This window comes from Ostrea edulis, chromosome 8 (assembly GCF_947568905.1).
Source record: "Ostrea edulis chromosome 8, xbOstEdul1.1, whole genome shotgun sequence".
Taxonomy (NCBI): Eukaryota; Metazoa; Mollusca; class Bivalvia; order Ostreida; family Ostreidae; genus Ostrea; species Ostrea edulis.
Genome location: NC_079171.1, coordinates 42,082,704 through 42,105,897, shown reverse-complemented (window position 1 = coordinate 42,105,897; position 23,194 = coordinate 42,082,704). Strand labels below are relative to the sequence as shown.

Sequence of the window (23,194 nt, the reverse complement as noted above, 5' to 3'; positions counted from 1 at the left end):
GACAAAGAGATGCAGACAAATGTAGAATATAATGGCTATTTGGAAATTGAATGAAGTGATAGTGATGATGATGATGGAATATTTGTCAACTTCCAAGACACTGAGTAACAAAGAAGAATGCCCATTCCGCTCCTGCAAACACATCACAGATGACGACTGGTAATGATGTTAGAAAATGACGCCATGCACACAACCTCATCCCGGAACTCAAAAATACGGAGGAAAGATATGAAAGGCTTTTACATCATAGGGATGGAGTGGTCCATATTGATATATTTTCAGGCAAGACAGGAATGGCACACACGTGACATTATATCTATATAAATGTGTAGTGAATTTCGTAAGAACATGGATACCAAGTTCGAAATATGTAAAATACATGAGTTGTTTGTTGAATTTATTTTCGGAATAATCCTTTTATTTCATAAGTTATAGTCATAGACACTTTAAGTTTGTTTTGTGTTTCGTTTTTTGTATAATGATTTTGAACATTCAGCAGTAAATATCCTGCTTTTGAATGAAAAATATTTTCACTGAAAAATACAGTTTCGAAAAATGTTTATAGTAAAGGTCTTTAATTTGTGTAGAGACACGCACATTGACAAGAAGAGGAAGCCTGACAAAATTCTAAAGATAAACATGATCAGTAATTGAATATCTATAAATAGCTCTCTGCAATCTGAATGTGACCTAAAATTCAAATATAGCACCATATTGCTTATTGCTTGCTATTTATACTCCAACACTGGTCTTTTAAAACGGAGGGCTCGAGTCGCAACAGGCCTTGGAACGTTAAAGAAACCCTGCAGCAATATGGTCTTGAAAAATAAGCATAGGTGGCAATTTGTGGCATATCATCTACAGCTGGTGAGGCCTCAATATGAGTAAAAAAATCTAGACGGAACGTAAATAACCTACCAACCAACAGTATATATATATCGCCAAGACATACGTGTTTTTCATTTCTCTGTGTAGACACCGACGTCACATCCGTTTGTACACATTCCGTTCACATTGTTACACGTCACCCCGTCACTACAGTTACCACAGGTCTCCCTACATAGTTCTCCGTAATACCGATGACTGCAAGCTACAAATAAGATACATCATGAAAGGCGAAGCTAACGAGCAGTGATCAATCTCATAACTCCTAGATAAGCAATACAAAACAGAGAGTTGGACAAACGCGGATCTTGGATATACCAAAGATGGAATAAAAAGGCACATTCCCGAACATAAAATAAATTTATAACATTGAAACAGACATACGTGATTCACACTGATGCCCCTGGTATCCAGGTTTACATCCCTGACATACTCCAGTCTCTATGTGACAGTAGCGACAGTTGTCAGGACAAGGGGTCGAACAGTCAGGTCCGTAGTAACCGGGTACAGAACAGCCTTTGCAGAATTAGGAAAAAAATCTTATAAAACGCAATAAAATTCTTAGAAACCCAGTACACGATCATCACGGGAAAATATTTCAATTGTTTTTCAAGGATGTAAATGCGGTAGGGTGTAGGTTGTGAAAAGTGTCAAAAAGATCAAATGCTTGCACCCCCCCCCCCCCAACTTTCACAAATTCTTGGATCCGCCTATGTAAATGACTAGTGTTGATACCTTTTCATTTTTACCATTAAACTTAACAAAACTGGTATTATTGGGTGAGGTAAATTAAGTAAATCTAAATGGGTTGCTTTTAACAAGTTGTAAAAGAAAATGATTTGATTAAAATGATTTATGGAAATCTGAGATGCGACGTGTGTGTACATACAAGCATATCCATACATATGTATCTTTGTTAACACCTCTGACCGTTCAATGTTGAATAAATACATGTATATTCTTATCACAGATTATCTCATTTGTAGTAATATTTGACTGTGATTTTTTTTATATCTTCTGGTCACACGTGCTTGTAGACAGGACTTCCGGTACCCCTCCCTCTTTTGTATTTCCTTGGGTATTTCGAACGTATTTTTGATTAAATATGTAACTCCAGTGTTTATCTATTTTAATGGAATTAACAAATTTCGCATAGAAACCATTTTAAAATTATCATATCACCGATCATAATATAGGAAGTCCTGTCCACAAACACCTGTGGAAAAAAATATCCGATTCGGTTTTCTGGTCGTTGTTTTTCTCTTTTATTTCGTTTTGCACAATTTATTTTATATTCATAGAACTAGGTTGAGGATTTTATCATTAGTGGAAATCAGGTGTACATGAGTGATTATATGTAATGATTGAGTGACTGTATCTTGTTGAACGTCCCTCTCTAGAATTTCCCACTCATATGTAGACGTCACCATTGCCGGTAAAGTGCTTCAAGTTTAGGTCTATGCTCGTCGCTTACGGCCACTGAGCAGTGAGAGCTCTTTAGCGTGCCACACCTACATTGGCACGGGATGTCGGTTTTTAAGGTCATCTCCGAGAACCCATGACATTCACACCTGCTGCTGAGCGTTTGGCGATGGAACTGTTACTACCTGGTTTAACGACTTAGATATGTCGCAGTTATATGCAATAACTCGGTGTATTAAAACAATGCTATGAACCCCGAATTACAAATGAAGAATATTTGAAAAAAATGATGCAATCTGCAATAAGATTGATTTCTATTCGAGGAGTCTCATATGCCAAAGTTCTTGTACATCTAAAGAACAGTACAAAACATGCAAGTGTGGCGAATAAAATAGGGTGAGTTCAACATTTTCTGAAGCAACATCTGACCAAAATTGTCAGTTTGGTCCAAAATTAATTCTTTTTGGTGACCTTCCTTGCTATATGTCGTATGTCAAAACTAATACTTATTTTGAGATAGATGCAGAATGGGTTACCAAATGAGGATGCAGTATTGTGCATGACTTGGTTATATATGTATATTATACATATGCATATGACTCTTATCATGTGATGTGGAAGACTAATTGTAGCTGAAATTAAGGGATGCTATTCCTGCCACGTGCACTACCGTGCGATCGCCACGATGACACTATACTACGATGACGATAACACGGTTATGATGGCACAATTACTATAGCACAATATACGATTTCGATGAAACGATGCTATCATCGAACCATCTCCATTATACCCCCGTGTCATCGCTCTCGTGCCACCGTTCCCTTGAATGTGTGTATTCAAGCATGTAAGGACGATTGAATGCGCATTTGTTCATGAGAAGAATTATGATTGAATAAATCGCTAAAATATTATATTTTAGAATGTCTTTAATAAACATTTATCCACTTCTCCGTGATTTAAAAAAAAAAGTAGGTCGTAGTATCAATAGTTGAGGTAACACTTTGTCTGACCAAATATTGTCCTTGCTGTTTGCTATAGGGAAATACATTTCCTACAAGTTGAAATTGCTGCTACCATCCTTCCTCATACAAAAACATTAATGTAAAAATGTAATATTTTGGACGAGAAATAACAAAATTCATACAATATTCAATTTTCATTTTGGTGTGTGAAGTAGTATTCTGTGGAATATTGATATCAAGAGTTTATTTCTGATGTACATTGATATTATTGATTTTCACCAAAACTTTAGAAATATCACCTAACATTTTTCGCTCTTACGAAAAAGAAATGCAGTAAAATCTAAATCCTTAAAACTTATTTCTACCGATAGATTCTATATGTCTATATAATTGTATATCTATCCGGGTTAGAATAGGTCCTCAGTATCCCTTGCTTGTCGTAAGAGGCGACTTAATGGGGCGGTCCTTAGGATGAGACCGCAAAAAAACCCCCAAAAAACCGAGTCCCAGTTTTACAGCAGGTGTGGCCCGATAAAGATCCCTTCCTGCTCAAAGGTCGTAAGCGCCGGGCATAGACCTACATTTTGCAGCCCTTCATTGACAATGGTGACATCTACATATGAGTGAAATATTCTCGAGAGGGACGTTAAACTTTATTCAATCAATCAATCTATTACCCACATATGCATGTAATTGTTGGTATCTCGATGGTAAAAGAAGGTACGGTTATTATTGTTTTCAAATCCAAATGAGTCTAATCCCATGTTTTAGAGGTGCATGTGGATGTACCTATAGTATATCACCAATCTCAGCAAAAAAAAAAACTTTGATATTATGTTTCTACTTTTTGTCAAATTTATGGCCATACATATATTGAAATATTTAAAAAGTAAATCTGCTGAAATGGTGTTCATTTAATTAGAAATTGGTATATTTGTTGCGGAAAAATTCCCAATGAAGAGAAATTTCAATTCCAGTAGGATAAGTAAGCTGTAATGGTTGTGTTAAGTTTTGCCCCTTTTCACAATTCCGCCAGTTTGTGCATGCGTATGCACATATTAAAGAGGATAATGGCATGATGGTACAATCACCATGCATGGTATCATCGTGTCATCGTATCCTCACGGCAATGTTACGATGGAGCACATGGCAGCAATATGATTGAATATGAGACTGTTGATTGTTTTTAATGCATGCATCCTACACTGTCGTTTGTCACGCAGTTGCTTATTTATGACGTCAAAATTTCATATTATTTTGATTATAACGATTATTAATTGCTTGTAAAAGATGTGTTATGTTGACGAAAGCAGAAACACTCCAGTAAATTATCTCCTACGTATAAATCATAATACACGAATAACAATACGTTGTTCTAATGGAATGAAACTTAATTAGATCAGTGAACGATATTTCCGTAAATTTTCTTCACAAGAACTCTTTATAGCGATATTTTTAATGCAGAAATTTGAAGATCATTGTAATGAATTCAGAAAGATCAGAAGAATAAAAACCGTTACCATGTTAATTGATTCGTTGTATTTGTTCTCATACTAAAAGTGTATTACTGTAGCTTACAGATGAAACATGAATTGATAATATCTTCATGAGATTATTAAGTATTTACACATACCATAAACCTCTACCTCACAGAGTTCATTATATGCGTAGGCACTATAATCATCAGGGTAGCTCACTCCTTGTAGTCTTTCGTTGTAGTAGATGACGTATTGTCCGTGAACTGGACAGGTGACGTTAAGGACGGCGGGTATGGTGTTCCTGGTGTAGTTTGTGTCAGGGACACACATGTGACCTTCTGTTCTGTCGGTTGTGTTTGAAACGTATAACGAAAACCCCACAAATCTACCGGAGTAATCATTTGTTGGACCTGGATATAAAACATTCACAACGTAATATAAAATCATAATATATTAATAACAGACTAATCAGAATTACTCCTCACAACCTTTCAGTCCACATGTATTGTTGAAAATTTATCAAAGCTCCCAATCAAAGGGGGAAAACATGTGCTTTCCATCGTTCTAAAATAGCTTGGTAAATATTTGTATTTGCGATTCTGAGCCGGGAAAAATAGAATATCTCCGTTGTGAAAAATCAAAACCGATACACTTTTCTCGAAATCGTTTTTTTGTTTCGTTCAATGTGTATTCAGTCGGTTACAGGGATAATTGAATCGAAATCTTAGTATCTATGTCCAAAGGATACCTATTTATTTAAACTATATTTCATTCACAAAGTGAATGGGACCGGGCAGCAGGTGTAGCCTATTTAAGCCCTTTCCCTACAGAGGATATTTGATGTGTTATATATTGTTGTAGCACATAATATAATGTACAGCATGTGAAAGATGTGTGGTCATTTTATACAAGTGTAATTTACATCAAATAACTTATCTCATTTCGTTTCTCATTGTCCATGTAGCGTTGAGAGTTGTTTGTGCTGTTTTTAACTTTACATGTTTAATTAAGATAATTAATTGCAATCTATGAAAATATCATAAGGTACTAATATATGAAAAAGATCAGTAAGATTTCAGGGGTAAACACACTATGAAAGCGATTTTTAAATGTTCTTACAACTTACGAGGTTCTCACCTTAGATTAATTGATAGCAATTGTCATAAAACATATGTATAGAAAAAATAATTACATGTACATATAGCATGCAAGGTGAAGATAACGAACAGTGATAAATCTCATAACTCCTACAAGCAATACAAAATAGATACTTGGGCAAACACGGACCCCTGGACACACCAGAGGTGGGATCAGGTGCCTAGGAGGAGTAAGCATCCCCTGTTGACCGGTCACACCCGCCGTGAGCCCCATATCCTGATCAGGTAAACGGAGTTATCCGCAGTGAATTACTATCATGAAAATCTGCCTGAATTAAGTATAAATTTGTGAACAGCATTAAAACTGTTGTTGTTAGTTTCATAACTCAATTTATAACTGCCCCAAAGTAAATCCGTGTATCAATAATAAATACTTCTTGTATTTGAAAAAGTTCGTTAATCATAACGTTCCTTACTACTGAAAATATTTTACAAACAAAGGAAAAATGATATGCATCTTCTCTCATACCACAATGACAGTAAGGCGAATTAACAATGTTGTTTTCGGTGTAAATCATAGTTTAGCAAACATATCTTAATTTAGTATGAATTACATTTACTATTCTTTTGCCAAGAAGAAAATGTTTAGCCACTATTGAAATATTGATATTATCAGAAATGTTCGAAGAAACTGATAGATAGATGTTGTTTTCTTTGCTTCGTTTGCTAAAGAGTTCCATTTGTGAATGGCATCTGGAAAAAAAAATGATCTGTTATATGTTTTTTGCTTAGTTCTATGAGGTATATAGTCTTATTCGTAACGAGTATTGCAGCGCGATGTATCCTTCCGAAAATTGTCAATGATATCACCTAAGTATTGTGGTACAAGATTGAAGTGGATGTTATACATTGTCGTTAATTTTGCGATTCCCCGTCTTTTACGTAGTGTTTCCCAACCCATTTCTAAATCTACTGATTCTTTGGACGCAAAAATTGGCAATTCCGTTACAATTCTAGCTGCATGGAGCTGTACTTTTTCTAATTTTTCAATTTCTGCAGAAGAACATCCATCTCCTACGACTGAAGCATATTCTAGTATAGGTTTAACAAAAGTTATATACAATTTAGATAGTTTGTTTCCACATAAAAGGAATTTGAGTTTCCTTAGAAGTCCTACTTTTTTATACGCATTGTTTACAATATCATTGATATACACAGACCATTTTAAATTATTGGAAAAAGTGAGACCAAGATATTTGTGGGAAGAAATTATTTCTAATTGACTAATTTTGAAAACGCAGTCTTGGAATTTCATTATGCTTTGCCTTGGTAAAAAATAAAAATTTAGTTTTATTAGTATTAAATTTCAAAAGCCAGTTATTTGACCATTCTTCAAGAATTTTGAGATCATGATTCATAACATTTTCTATATTACATATATTCTTATCTGCATATTGATTTGAATTATAATCTGTGTACAATCTACAAAACGATACTAGTCTGTGCTACATCATTAACATAGATTAAAAACAAAAGCAGTCCCAGTACAGATCCCTGAGGCACTCCAGCATTGATAGTTAAACTGGATGATAACAAATCCTTATACATCACTTTCTGATGCCTATTACACAAATAACTTTTAAACCATTGGAAAAGATTTCCACATAATCCATATTTTTGCAATCTAAAAAGAAGTCCCTTGTGCCAAACCCTGTCAAAAGCTTGAAATTTTGATGCACCAGATGCGCATTTCGCCAAATTCTGTCTCGTCAGTGATGCTCAACCGAAATGTTTGAAATCCGAAATAACAATGAAGTTTTATAGCTATTATAGCAAAAAACAGTGTGCCAAAAAAGTGGAGTCAAATTCGTTTAAGGATAAGAGCTATGCGTGAGGGAGATAATGCGGAATCAAATCAAGGTTTGTCTTTCGGTCGAATCGTAATAGTTTTTTCGGGTATACAGTCACGTACACACGAAAGGAAATGATTTGTGAAATTCACAGCAGCGTCTGTAATATTATTTGCATCACATATAATATTTGACCAATTACTGTCTTCAATGATTAAATTTAACCTATGAAAATCCGCGTGTTTGTCATCCCAAATTTTACGTTCATAAGCACGTTTGAAATTATAATTCAAAACGAGCGAGATATATGTAGCTTTGTGATCGCTAAGAACGGAGTCAATGTTTATAGTACCCGCTTCGCCTACCTGAACATATATTGTCGTAAGAATTGGGTCAATACATGTATGTGTTCTTTGAGAAATTCTAGTATTTTCATGTATGTTATATACTAAAAGGACCTCCCCACTGTAGCTGTAACTTGTTGTCCCTCTTTATCATCCTTCTTTTCAAAGAAAATTCGATTTATCTATTACATTTTTAGTGAATATTAAATACTGATTTATCTCCTATAAGTGCACAGTCCCATTCCACAGGGATATTGGAAGATAAAGGTAGAAAACTTCAGTTCGAAATTGTTACCCTTAGCCTGAAAACTATAGAATATCAGTTTCTTTATTTTCATGAGCCATGTGGCTAATATATATATATATATATATATATATATATATATATATATATATATATATAATTATATATATCTATATATCTATATATATATATATATATATATATATATATATATATATATAATTATATATATATATTTACACAGAGAGAGAGAGAGAGAAAGAGAGAGAGAGAGAGAGAGAGAGAGAGAGAGAGAGAGAGAGAGAGAGAGAGAGAGAGAGAATTTATATTACTTGTCATATGTAAAAAGAAAATATGCGGATGTAACGTTATCTGACTTGCTACACCTTCTTTTAAGCCATCTCAGCATCGTAGTCGTATATTCTTAGTCTGATGTTTTATTTCTATCTATCATATCTAGTACGAGGTATATATTCGGTATTTATTATAAACACGAATTATTCACATGATATGAAAATTTATGATTCTTCCCGACATAAAAAAAGCTCTTGAGTATTAAAAAGAAATTATTACATGTTATGCATAGCATGTCAAACTTTGCAATATTTGATATCGTTCCGTTTGCTTTGGATAATTTTTTATTGATTTGTATGATATGTTTTCTATCTCTATTTTCTATTCTCTATTCATACTAGGAAATTTTCCATTTGTATTCTATATTTTCATTTGTATTGTATGGTGCTACATTTGTAATCTCTATATTCAATTCTATTGTATTTGTGTTTTCATTTGCATTGTATAATTTTCCTTTGTGTTCTAATTTTTTTTTTCATTTATATTGTATTACAAGGATTGTTTATTTTCATTTCTTACGAAGGATTCTTTAGTCTACGATTTTAAACTCATATCGTTCTTGTGTACAATTCAAAAATTTTGAAATTCATAATATCGATATACATGAATGTTTTGATTCTGTATTCGTTATACCACCTTCATACTAACGGATATTTCTGACAGGTCCTTACGGATCTCCGACTCGCAGTCAATCGCAAGCGTAAATCATTCGTCGGTATCCCTTAATAACTCATCACAACTCGCACGCACTCGTAAGGATCCGTGAAAGTAGCGGCAACGTTTTTGACATGTCAATTGTTTTTCACGATTGCCCACGGATTTCATTTTTCCTAAATACCCCAAATAACTTGTAACAATCCGTAAGTATCGTAAATTGGTCGCAAGAACACGTAAACTGCTCGTAAGAATCCGTAAAACACTTGTAAAAAGTTGTTGTTTTTTACAGTCATCGGAATAAACATATACACGACGATCAAAGGTGCATGTAATGAAAAACGCGATTAAACAGCTTAACAGCGATGTATGTTGATTTGTACTGCTTAGGTCTGGTAAAGTCTCAGAGTGTATAGGCGCCAACATGAACGTTTTGCGGAAACTTGCGTCCAGAAGGCTGATCAGTTTGGAGGGGTATGGGGTTATGATGTGGGCAGCAATATCCTATATAGAAAGGTCATCAGTGGTCCACACACACAGGGTACTTATGCGGTTCAAAGGTATATTGTTGAAGTCATACAGCCATACTTATTTCCAATAATACAACATCCTTGGGCAGTATTCCAACATGACAACGTCAGATAACATGCTGTTTATCTAACACAGTATCCAGGTTCATCCGTTGCCATCCAAATCACCCTTGAACCCCATCGAACATACATGAGATGAACTGGATATATGCATACGCCAAGGACAACTACAGCCATAACTTGCCCAATATATTTTATTAGAGTGAAACAGCATCCCACGACAGTTTTAGATACATAACTGCGACCATGGGAAAACTTTGCAGATAGTCATTGATGCTCAGGGGGTGCTAGATATTGATATTGCGTTACCTTAAACTGTTAATGATTGTTAATTAGTTATTCTGATACTTTGATTTTTAATCCCGTGTTTACGTCAGTTTTGTGTTATCAATTACTGAGCATTTCACATGTTTTCAAATGAATATGAAATTTTACTACATGTATATGTTTCTTGCCTTTTTTAATCAGTATGTATAAGTTTCCAATTTCTAATGCAGAGTATCTGCTCCGATTTATTGTGACCCTAGTGTGCATAGTGTGTGTGTGTGTGGGGGGGGGGGGGGGGGGGGGGCTTGGATAAGAAAGTCAAGCATGTGAAAACAACGACTTGACGCAAGTGAAAGATTGTTGATACAAAACGTTTTTCTGCAAATCTTAATGTAGTTAGGCATGACTTATTTAGATCTTGTTATAATCGATCATTGTTTGTAAAATAAAGATTGATTGATTGATTGATTGTTTTGATGTTTTCCGCCACACTCAAAAATTGTTCAGTTATATCGTGGCGCCCAGTTTTTATTGGTGGGAGAGAGAACCCAGATACAATGTACCTGGGAAGATACCACCGACCTTCCGAAAGTAAACTGGGAAACTTTCTCACTTACCGGCGCGAGCAGGATTCGAACCCGCGCCGACAGAGGTGAGAGACATTGTGATTTTGAGCGCGATGCTCTAACCACTCGGCCACGGAGGCCCGTAAAGTAAAGAAAAAGAAAATGTTTGAGATTTGACATCTTTAGTCAAATACGAGCAATACTAAAGATTTTCGTAACATTACCCATGTCTACGTTGTATACCCCTATTGCATATTTTACTTGTGTCAAAGCAATATCTTGCAGAAACTTTGTAAAACGTATATAATCGGGGCACGTGACTAATAGCATCATGTGACAATTAAAAGGGGATACCTTTTGATATATTAAATATTCCTAATTTCAACTAACAAATAAGCATTTGTATAGCGAAGTGGGTTTTGGTGACGTAATGACTTATTTGAAAAGTGTCATATTTACTAATTTGATATTGATCGAGTAGTCATTGTTTTGTCTTATGTATCTGAACTGCGTATGTGCATTCACTGTGACGAGTATTACGAAATAACATACAATAGTCTAATTTGTATATTTGATGAAAAATATTGTATATTCACTGTTTCTTGTTATGATCACTTACATATTCAACAATGAAAATTTGGTATGAAAATTTTATATTGGTACGTCCGTCGGCTGACGTGATTTAATACATGTATGTTATGTTTAGCCGGACTAAAGCGAACTTAAATGAATAAGGAGTTAACTTGTCGGTGTACGTACACTTAAATACCTCAAGTAGACAATTGAATTCACTGATGTCGATATGAAAGCAAATTGGAACTTAGCAAACATACTAAATGGAAAACGTATACGGTATCAATTTTGATGCACCAGATTCGCATTTCGACAAATAATGTCTCTTCAGTGATGCTCAACCGAAATGTTTGAAATCCGAAATAACAATGAAGTTTAAGAGTTATTACAGGGAAAACAGTGTGTCAAAAATGGAATCAAATTCGTCTAAGGGTAAGAGGTATGCGTGAGAGAGATAATCCTTAATTTTGAAATGAATTTCTAAATTTTATAATAGCGATTAACTATACATCCGTATTTTCAAGCTAGTAACGAAGTCCTTGGCTACTGGGCTGTAGAGACCCTCGGGGACTAACAGTCCTCCAGTAGAGGCCTCGACCCAGGCGTCATAATGTAAAACTTATACGGTATCAATTTTGACCCACCAGATGCGCATTTCGACAAATATATGCAAGGTGAAGATAAGGAACAGTGATCAATCTCATAACTCCTACAAGCAATACAAAATAGATAGTTGGGCAAACAGGGACCCCTAAACATACCAGAGGTGGGATCAGGTGCCTAGGAGGAGTAAGCATATATATATATATATATATATATATATATATATATATATATATATATATATATATATTGTATGTGTGTGTATGTGTGTGTGTGTGTGTGTGTGTGTGTGTGTGTGTGTGTGTGTGTGTGTGTGTGTGTTCTTAAAACCTAAAAGCTTATTTCTAAATAATTTACCCCATGCAGCATTGTCCGTCCTGTAATAAACGATAATGTGACGTATACTGAGGATGTTCTGTAGGTCCACTCTCCATGTGGCTGTCTGTTGATTATTAGCCGATGCGACACACTGTCCTCCCCAGGCGCTGAGGTTAGTCCATCCACTGCATTACTTGCATTGAATAAGTCGTTACCTTGGTGAAATTGACGCAGTTGCCCTGCCGTTTTGTTGATGGCAATATTTTCTATAGAAAATCAAAACAAATAGTAAATTATCAAACGTACAAAAACATACAATTATACTGCAGATATTCGATTTCCTTTTAGTAACGCTACAGTAAACACGGCTATAGAGAACACCCTTATAATGATTCACACTAACAGCGAAATGATTATTTATATCGATATAGTTTAAAGATACATTATGAACGTATCGAATATCATTGAAATAAATGTTTAGGGAATGAAAATGCGTTTTCACCAGCACTTTACAATTAGTCTGTTTTATTGTATTATTAATTTCAACAAATTTTAACACTCTTTCATACCTTGTAAATTATACGAATTGTCTTATGAATGAGATGAAAATATTAATAATTATGTTAAGGTAAAACTGTCATTTTTTTTTGGGGGGGGGTTCTCGTAAAGAATACAAACACTTTATCTAAACACATCCATGTAAATGCATGCATTTGGACGTCAGTAAGGATATAATCACTGACGTTCAGAAGAAGTACAAAACCAGATTGAGATACATTATGTAACCATTGTTAGATTGCTCAGGAGTAGGTACCATCGCTTAATCCAGTAGTAAACACTGACTGTTAAAAGTCTAGTAGATGTATTCCTAACGAAATAAATAATCGAGCAGAACTTGACGTCCATCGAAGAAAATCGTAATCCGAAACGCTATATATTACTTTTAAGGAATGTAGGACGGAGCTCTTTTTAAATGTATTGCATCCAAATTTAGCAACTTGCAGTAATCAATATTACTGAAGTATAATGATGAATTCAAAGAAAAGTTTCTTTTACAGGAAGGCACACATTGTTTGCTTGTTTAGAGACGCGATCGCGTTGTTCGGATTTTTTTAAATGTTAAACATTCAAAAAATATAACTCATTTAATGTTGACAACCAACATTTTGACGTTCTAGATACAATGATAAGAGCGATAGTTTAGCCTTAATTATGTGAACAAAGATTTGGTCCTTATTTTCATATTTGCAAGCAAACCAGTGAAATGTGAATTTTGTAATTTGAAGCATCTTAATTTTGAACATTTAGATGATTGATTGATTGAATATTGTTTCACGTCCCTCTCGAGAATATTTCACTCATATAGATACGTCACCACTGCCGGTGAAGGGCTGCAACATTTAGGCCTATGATCGGTGCTAATGGCCTTTGAAGAGGAATCTTTATCGTGCAACACCTGCTGTGACACGGAACCTCGGTTTTTGCGGTGTCATCAGAAGGACCACCCCCATTTAGTTGCCTTCTACGACAATCAAGGGGTACTGAGGACCTACTCTGACCCGGAACCCCACTGGACAACATTGAGATGACATAGTTTACCTAAATTGTAATAGATATAATGAACTTAGATTGATATATATTTCTTTTGGAAACTTCGTAAGCAATAACATACCGCAATCTTTTGTTTACAAAACAAATAATAAGCTCTCTAAAACGAGCTTGTGTGATAATGTATAAACATAATTTTTGTGAAACAATTTAAACACACTAAACAGTAGATTTTGATTATTAAACGTGGAAAACAAAATTTGGGTTGAAATCGTGAATCAGCCTCTTTAGATCGCAATTGATCACTCAGTTGTTGACATACACAAAATGGACGTGGCAAGATCGTCGTGTTTAAGATTGGTTGTAATATTGATCCGGCGTTGTGAAAGGACGATCGTGGATTTTCAATTTAACATGTCGATCAGGCGAGCGTGTGCGAGAATTCACAATACTGCATTCTAATCTGCAGGATTTGACCTCAATTTTAAATATCTGCATTTAATTTAAATAGACAACATAACTTATTCCTCTCATGTACCAAAAATCAGGAACATAATGATTTACAAGTCCAGCTACTATTTACGGATTGATTTACCACATTCGCTTAAAAATTGTGCTACCTTAAATTAATTTAAATCCAATTACCTAAGAAACTACCGGAACACGTATTAGGAGCAATTTCACTTTTTTATTTGATTTATTTTCAGTTCGATATCTTTATTGAGCAATCCGTACACAGAATCAGTGTGCCGAGAACGGCCTAAAAATCAGCATGAGAAACGTAAACAGCGTTTGGTCGAATGATAGGTGGTATGGGCAAACTAGATAATTAAAACGGCTATTGAATTTGCAAAATGCTGACTTTAAACGAGACTGTTGAAACTCATGTAACGTGAACTTGTTTGCCAATAACCTGTGTAGATTTAAAAATTAACCATACGCAGAACAGGCTCTTGTATATCAACTTTATGACAAACAGTGTGATCTCAACTTTTCCAGGTGGTAGTGGACTATTGCTACAGAGACATGGGAAGTTGACGATGGAAAAGTTGAGATCACACTGTTTGTCATAAAGTTGAGTTAGTTAATTTCTATTTTCAATAAAATATTCAAGTACGAAACACATATGGGTGACTCTGGGTTGTGTTTTATTTCGAGTTTACAAGGATATATGGAATCGAGATATGAATGAAAATAACTATTGTTAATAGATGACGCGTTATCGCTATATCTAAATGTCGAGTTGAAGGCTACAGATAAATTGGTTTTTTTCCTCATGTAAAGCGTTTAAATAAACTCTGCTTCATAAGAATGATCGCTATTGATCACTGTTCGTTATCTTCCCTTTCCATAAGAATATAAATATATAACAGCTTAAAAAGATTGCAATTAGTGCTTCTGGGGATTCCAACAGACTGTTGAAAGACCTGATCACCCAAGGCTACGAAGATATTTTAATGAGGAACTCCAGCATATTTCTTATCTCAGCTATAGCTTACCTGTGCACGGAATCCGAGGGTTGTTTAACAGAATAATGTTTTAGATGACTGGTCATTAGATATGAATATTTCCTTTTTACATTTTTTGTTGAAGAAGCAACTTTTTATGCCATCATAAAGTCTAGTGTTATATGTTTTTATATTTTTGATTTGAGAAGTTTTATGATTGCAAATTCACTAAGAGTTCTTTAGAATATTTTAGAATCCACATGTGGTATACACCACTTCCGGTATATGTTGTGACATAGCACAATGTCTGTGCTTAAACAGATTTTATGAAAGAATAGAAGTATAATTGAAGGAAATACAGGGTGTATATCATGAAAGCAAAAATAGAACATGTCTTGTTTTAGTATTAACTTATGCCTTATTGCTACTATGAAAGGCGTATATAACGATGATAATTATCACATTCGTCTATTATTTATTGTGCCTGTGGGATGTATTTTAAAAAGTAAAAGTTTTGAAAGTCTTTAAATGTTCAGATGCATGTATGATTTATACACTTTTGTTTACAAACAAGAAATTGTATAGTTTTGATAAACAAAGCACTGCTTGTTTCTAGCATTACTTTACAATAAAAAAGAAAATTGGAATTCTGGTATTAGACGATTTGTAAAGTTGTGATACATTTACATTTCCTTTCTATATGAGAAACACTTCATACCAATCACAATTGTTTCTGTTTCACAGGGTTTTAACACATCCGAGGTAAGTAATGCATTCTGACGTTATATTTCGTTAGATATTTTATTTTCTTCTTTCAAACCAATGAATCATCGACAATAACAAAATGAACGGGTGTATGAGACATTGTGTCTGGAGTTTAACAGCATTGCGTAATCCTCGTCATTTTTCAGCTGATGAATAGATAATCACGTGACTCACATTTGCAATCATTGGATCAGCATCTTGACAGAAGCCTCACTCGCTAATGATTTAAATTTACATTACACCGTTTGATCGCAAATAGAATTGATTTGTTGAATTCTTTAATATAATTTAAAGGGTTGAAATATCTATTTCGTTTGGTACACATCATTTAGACATTGATTTGTTATCTTCTATAGGCAAAAGTTAAAACCGTTCTGTCTATGAAAGCGTCATATAATTTCAGTTCTGTATTTCAACACATATACCACAATGATATATGATTGCGTGTATTGAATCTAAGGATGCAATTAAAATATTTCCAATGAGAAGACATGAAACGTAAAGTTAACTTTAAAACCTACTGCCTGTTAACACGGTATTGAAACGTGATACCCCAGAGCGCACGTACATCATTATACAAACATTGTTCGTAGTCTTCGACTTTCACTTTAACCCTGCAGATGAAGGCAGGATACATTATAAACTATGAAGAGTTTTGGAAGAAATGTGGTGATAATCCTTAAAGCAATTACAGTGGAAGAAGCGAGAAACGTATGAATGCACTTGTAGGTAATGCAAATGCGTATTTAACCGTGTTTATAAGTTCTAAACTCACGATTTAAACTAAATTCTTAATTACAAAGAAACTAAAAAGATATGACATACATTTACAATAAATATGAATTATATGACAATGTCATACCATAGGCTGTGGACAGTCGTAAAGCCAATAAAATCAAACACGTATGTAACATAATGGCGATGCATTGATATCTACAACAGGAAGTAAAATTGAAATATTTAAGTCTAAAAAAAGAACGTATATTAACCCAATAATTTTAATGAATTTCAATGAATGGTAAGAAGGGTTTAAATGCTGACCATGCAGTACTATGAAATATATATGTTGGCAGATCTGAAATGCATTGTTTGTATGATATAGATGTTACTTGCATCGTGGCGACTTGTCATGCAACAGGAAATTCAAATAAACTGTTTGTAGGAACAGTTTCTTTTGTCATATCTAGAGGTAATGTATGGTGAAATGTGAAGTATGTTAGCAAATAGTTGGGCGATCATGCTAAGTCAATTTTCATTTCTTGCGGTCGCTTCAAAATAATGTTAACATGAAATGGTCCACATGAGTAACAATACCCATGTGTCATTTACTGCTGGTTTTTATAACACTGTCTAACACAATTTTCTTTTTTAACATGGACACTGAATATTTGTTTATGGATGTAAAACGAACATATTTACAAAATGCAATCTTATTTTAGTCTTCTGTTCCTCAATTATGTTTAATACAGCGAGTAACATTTTCGAAAAAAAGTTATAAAAGGAAGGGATGTATTTCATATCCATTGGACATCACGAGAAATCTGCAATTTCCTTAAATTATTGAAATTTGATATTTGTACAAAATATGCAAAGAAATACAGGAATTACGTGGGATCGATTGACTAGATATGCTTACTCTAGATACCCCATTCTAACTCTGGTATGTCCATAGGTCTGTGTTTGCCCTACCCTTAATTTTGTATTGTTGATTGTTATCATCTATCACCCACTGTCCGTTATATTCACCTTTTTATATTCAACGCATGTATGTAAGTTTGATATACCACCTTTTGAAGAGCATCACGTTTTACGTTTTAACAGATTTTGGTTAAAATCTGTACATGTGATTTGTAGACTATCTTTTCATATTTACCAACATAGTACATCATTGTGTGAAAAGAGAATAACCAATGGTGTATCTATTCGAGAAAACCATAAAAGCAAAAACCTTGCAGTAAACACCGCCTCTTAGGTAAATATGACTTAATTCAGTTTGTAGTGTTGTTATTTTTTTTCTTGTTTTGTATATCTATTCACGTTTCTGATTGAGATAATTGAAAACGGAGAAGTGCGATTCCGATTTGTTTTTGCAAATGTCCTCAAGTAGCCGCAAGACATTGTATTCATTTTTTTTTTGTTTTGTAAAGCACATTTAATACTAAACAATTACACACTAAAGATTAAACAACAAATCCGTAGAAAGATTTAGTTTGACAGTGAAACTGTGTGGTCATTCTTTTCATTTGAGCTGATTCTCATACATCTTATACTAAAGGTGCATATCCTGTACACCACCCTGTAAATACTTTAACCATTAGAATAAAAATATAACATGATGACATTTTTCAAATATATTTATTTTGTCATTGTCTGCTTATGTTCATTTTTGGTTTGGATAATGGAATCTTCAATAGATATATAAAATGTATAAAACTAATGATTCAGATTCCCTAATCAGTATGTACACTCTCCATTCCCATGCAATTAAAAAATCATATCATAGGACGACTTATAATAGCATACAGGCAACACACTGTGTTATATGTAAGAGTGCATTTATAGTATCTATTTATGGTGTATTTGCTTCAATATCCTGTTGTAGTATATAACAATATCTACATTTAAATAGTTTGCAGTGGTATAAGCATTGCAGTTGAACACAGGTTATTTTTACTGCGATGATTTTTTTCCTGAAATTTGATTTTCATAGTCAGCTGTCATGGAACTCATTGCTTTGGTTCAACTGTCTTTCAACTGATTCGATACACACATGCATGTTCTGTGCACGATACGTTTTTGATGGAGACAGTCTACTGAAATTGGTCACCGTATACTGTGATTGGGACTCATTACTGTGGATGTTAACACGTTGTCCTATTTCTATGTGTAACAATGTTGCGGATCACACTTTACTAGGTTTTGAAGTTAGTCTATAAATAAAAGCACCGCTAGCTATGTATGTGAATAGTTTGTGATATAACGAACTGTTATGCATAATATGTAATGTTCGCCTTTTTTAAAAATCAATTGTTCAACGTTTATCGTCTTTTATTACAATATAAAACACAGTAGGGCATAGTCGTACATTTGTTTAGATAGGTACGTTGAAGAGTCATAAACAAATGACCAAATATTGAAAACAAAATCCTGCTATAATCAATATGTTCGAATGTAAATGCTAAAAAAGGAATAGCATACACATATATAAGGCAATGCAACATTTCAAAATGATAAATTGAACACAAAAAGCACTGCCAAAAAACCTGAAAAACAAAAGATAAAATGATAGTAACAGTCATGCGGTACCTGCGTATACAAATTTTGGATTAGTAGATGCAATAAACATATTTTAAATTTCGAAATGTTAAAAAATGAATATTTTATAATGCTAGTTTGTATATAAAATATTAGTGCATGTAATGTACATCTGTTTAATGTTATTAAGCGGTATGCTGTCTTTACTTTGAATTTGTATCGTCTTTGGTAGTTGTATAATGGTGACTGCTTGGCTGGCAATCAATATATAATTTTGAAAAGTAAAATGTACGCAAATATTAGTATGACACAAATACAAAATGAAATATACACAAGCGTTTCTATTAAAGCACATTTCGGTCAATTGCAAATTCGACAATTCCGTAGTCCACTCGGCTTAAAAGCACACCCGCCACTACCGATCAACGGTCTACCGATTGTAGTATTTTTTCGGTGGATCTTTGCATGTGATCAGACACTGCTTTAATGACCAGGCTGTACTCATCCTGAAAGAATATAATGTACATTTCTGATTATTTTATTTCAATATCATGGAATGTACATGTAGTAGACGCAAATCGAATTCAGGAAATCAGAACAGTACAATTTTGCAATATACACGTATGTAGAAAAGTAGTAAGTAAACTGATATTTCGATTGAAAACATTTACACAGGTATTTATTTTTTCTATAGATTATCTGCAAGGTTGTGTCGTAAGACGACATCAATGAATCCCCGCGAAGTTTGTTTACAACAAAAAAGAACAGACTTACGAGGTTTGTACAAACTTCCGGTCTTCTGATGGGAAGCTTTCGTACCGCTTTAAACAATGTCATATGTTGTATAACAATGTGGACGGCGCAGAGAACCCTACACAGGGAAGCACCATCGCTGCAGCGAAAGATAACTTTGAAAATAAATTGAAGAATCATCACTCCTTTACAAATGGAGAAAATGATAGGTCTGTGTTACTTTCATAGTACATATTGTAAGGCAATTTATGACGGATTGTAGACTCTAGAAAGGGTGAAGGAATTCGAGTTGAATTTCAACTACAGTTGAGTATTTCTATTGATCTATGTATCTATGTATTTGGCTATATTGTTTATGGGGAAATGGTATATTTTCTATATATTGATCATGTTCAATTTCGTCCAGCATAAAACCATGAAGACATCAACTCATATATTGTATCCTTCGAATTCAAAGGATTGAAAACACTAATTCAAAAGTGGATCCATGCATTCTTTTTCAATTTAGTGAAAGAAACTTCTTGCGAGTGGTCATACATATTCATTACTCGAGCAGAATGTAATCCACAGTATATTGCATATTTATACAAATTGCCACCCAAAATTGATCCTGGGCATCAGTGAAGAGAACTTTGGCAAACTGGAAACAGAATGTTCAAGAATATTTCAAGGAATCAGTTACTGTTCGTGTATGGTTTCCCATACTTACTCCCCAAACTACAGTTGTATTTCCAAGTTACGTTTGAAATGAAACAAATTTTTTATTTGACCGAAACAGAGTCCCCTTTCCTTAATATATTGTTTTACAAGATTGACCTAGAGTTTCTAGAGAAAGATGTACCCAAAGTAACTAACAAACAAGTAACTACGACAAGGATTAGTCAGAAAAAAATCTTAAACCAAGGTACTAGACACAAAATGACATAAGGAATGATTGAGGCAGGGAGGTGTACACAAACGATTTATTTCAAAAGCTATAACCATTCTTCTACTGATTATTAAAGCGACAGATATATACAATATGAACGTATGACAAAATATGTAAGAATGATTATGATATACACATGTTAACGATCGTGATAGGGTGTTTTGTATTCGAACCCAGAGCAGCGGTCACCAGACTGCGGGGTTGGGAGGTATCTGGAGAAGAGCCGGATGTATTGATATTGATCATCAGTTCGATGATTGTAACTTTTTGAACCCCATCTTCACTCTAGAAAAAAAAGGTATTTCAATTTCATCTCGAGGTACATTTTACCATTACATGTTTATCTTGGCGTCCTTCTGGACAAATATTTAGCTGTTATGAATTAGAAATAACAAGGATAGATATCCTGGGAGTTATTTGCATTCCTTGATTAGGTTCACGTTGACCAAATGGCATGTTTATTCTCTTCGCTCAACTTTCTCATGGGTTTTGTTCAATATCATGTACAAGCCGTAAATATTTCTTCTTTGTTTACGACAGTAATATTTCTATGGATTAGTTTACATGAGAGAGAGAGAGAGAGAGAGAGAGAGAGAGAGAGAGATGGGATTTGTTGTGTTTTGACAGAAAAAGAAATGGAGTATACCGGTAAGTAGAATTACCAATTTTGAAATTTTACACCGTATCAGTTTAAGACATAACCATGAGAACCTTACACATGGAGAGTTCAGTATCACAAACTTTGTCAGCGGGAATCGATACATTTCTAATTTATATCTAATCAATTCATCAGTTCTGGTTTATAAAACATAGAAATATATGCCTTACATATTTTTGTTTTTATGTGTTTAATACAATATTTTAGTATTCCCAATTTTTAAGGATCTATTTTGATTTTGTCGATCGCCTGAAATAATCGAAGATGGCGTAAATCTGGAAATAAGTGACATTCAGATCGGCATTGTAAACTGTCTCGATATTACGAGTCTAGCTTGACTCTATTTGAAAGAATAAACAACAATAAAGTATGCGCTTAAGCAGCTTCGATGTAATAATAGAAATGCATTTGTATGACGTACAGGGTGTAGATTATGAAAGTAAATATAACAGATGTATTAGGATTTAATTAAGGTATTATGGTTGCTATGAAAATTATCAAACTGATATATTACATACTGTGTCTGTAGGGTGAATTTTGTAAAAAGTAAATGATTTTAGAAATATTTAATGTTCAGATGAAATGAATGTATGAATCATACCCAATTATTTCCACAAAAGTAATTACATGCATAGGTATAGTAACCAAAACCTGAATGTCTCCAACATTGTTTTACAGGAATAAAATGGATTTTAAAGCAATGATACATTTACATTCTATTTAAATATGAAAACATATTGCTTAAATCATATGTTTGATAAGTCTTTTAACACGGTTGATTTAAGTAATGCATCAGGCCATTTTAATTACTTAGATGTTTTTCTTCTTTTTTGAAACCCATCAATCACTGACAACAACAAAACAAAGAAATATATGATGAAAGGAAAGTTGGTGCTTCACAAACTATTCATTTACGGGATTTTCGATTTTGATAAAGCGCTCTAGTGACGGCTGGGTTATTTTAGAGAGCACTGGGTAATCCCGATATCACTTTTCAGCTGACGAATGACAAAGCAGGTGACTCAAATGTGCAATGATTGGAGCGAGCTCGTCGTGTCGCTTCACTCGCTGTGGACTTTAATTTAAATATTTGTTCTAATATTACCAGTTTACTGTCTCTTTTTCAAATCTTTAATAGAATCTAAAGGATTGGAATGTCGAGTTGTTTTGGTACATGCCCTTTATATAGTAATTCGTTTTCTCCTACAGGCAAAATTACTGTTTTGTCTAAGGATGGATCATGTTATGTCAGTTTTCTATTTTCTATTTTGATATCTATGTAGACAATCATATGTGATCTAGGCTAGTAAAACAAAGGATGTGATACAGATATCTTCAATAATAAGACACGAAAGGAAAAGTGTAACTCTAAAATCTACACCCCTTTCACACTTTAAAGAACCATGATACGGGAAGTATTATGCAAACACATTTTAGGCAGACATTACACAGTAAAAGGTTATGGAAGAGATTCGATAATTATTCAATTCATCACAATGAAAAAAATCCCGCTTCTGCTCAAATATTTTCTATTCATTTGCTGTATCTATCTATCTATCTTTCTATCTACCGATTGCTTGGATTCATTTCTATGAATGGCAAGATCATTTCAATGGTAACATTGCAATA

At 34.0% G+C, this 23,194-nt stretch overlaps 1 pseudogene; it reads right to left on the bottom strand.

The window, feature by feature from the left end:
* Nucleotides 1-958: 958 nt before the first annotated feature.
* Nucleotides 959-21,671, bottom strand: LOC125663236 (uncharacterized; annotated as a pseudogene).
* Between the last annotated feature and the right edge of the window lie 1,523 nt (nucleotides 21,672-23,194).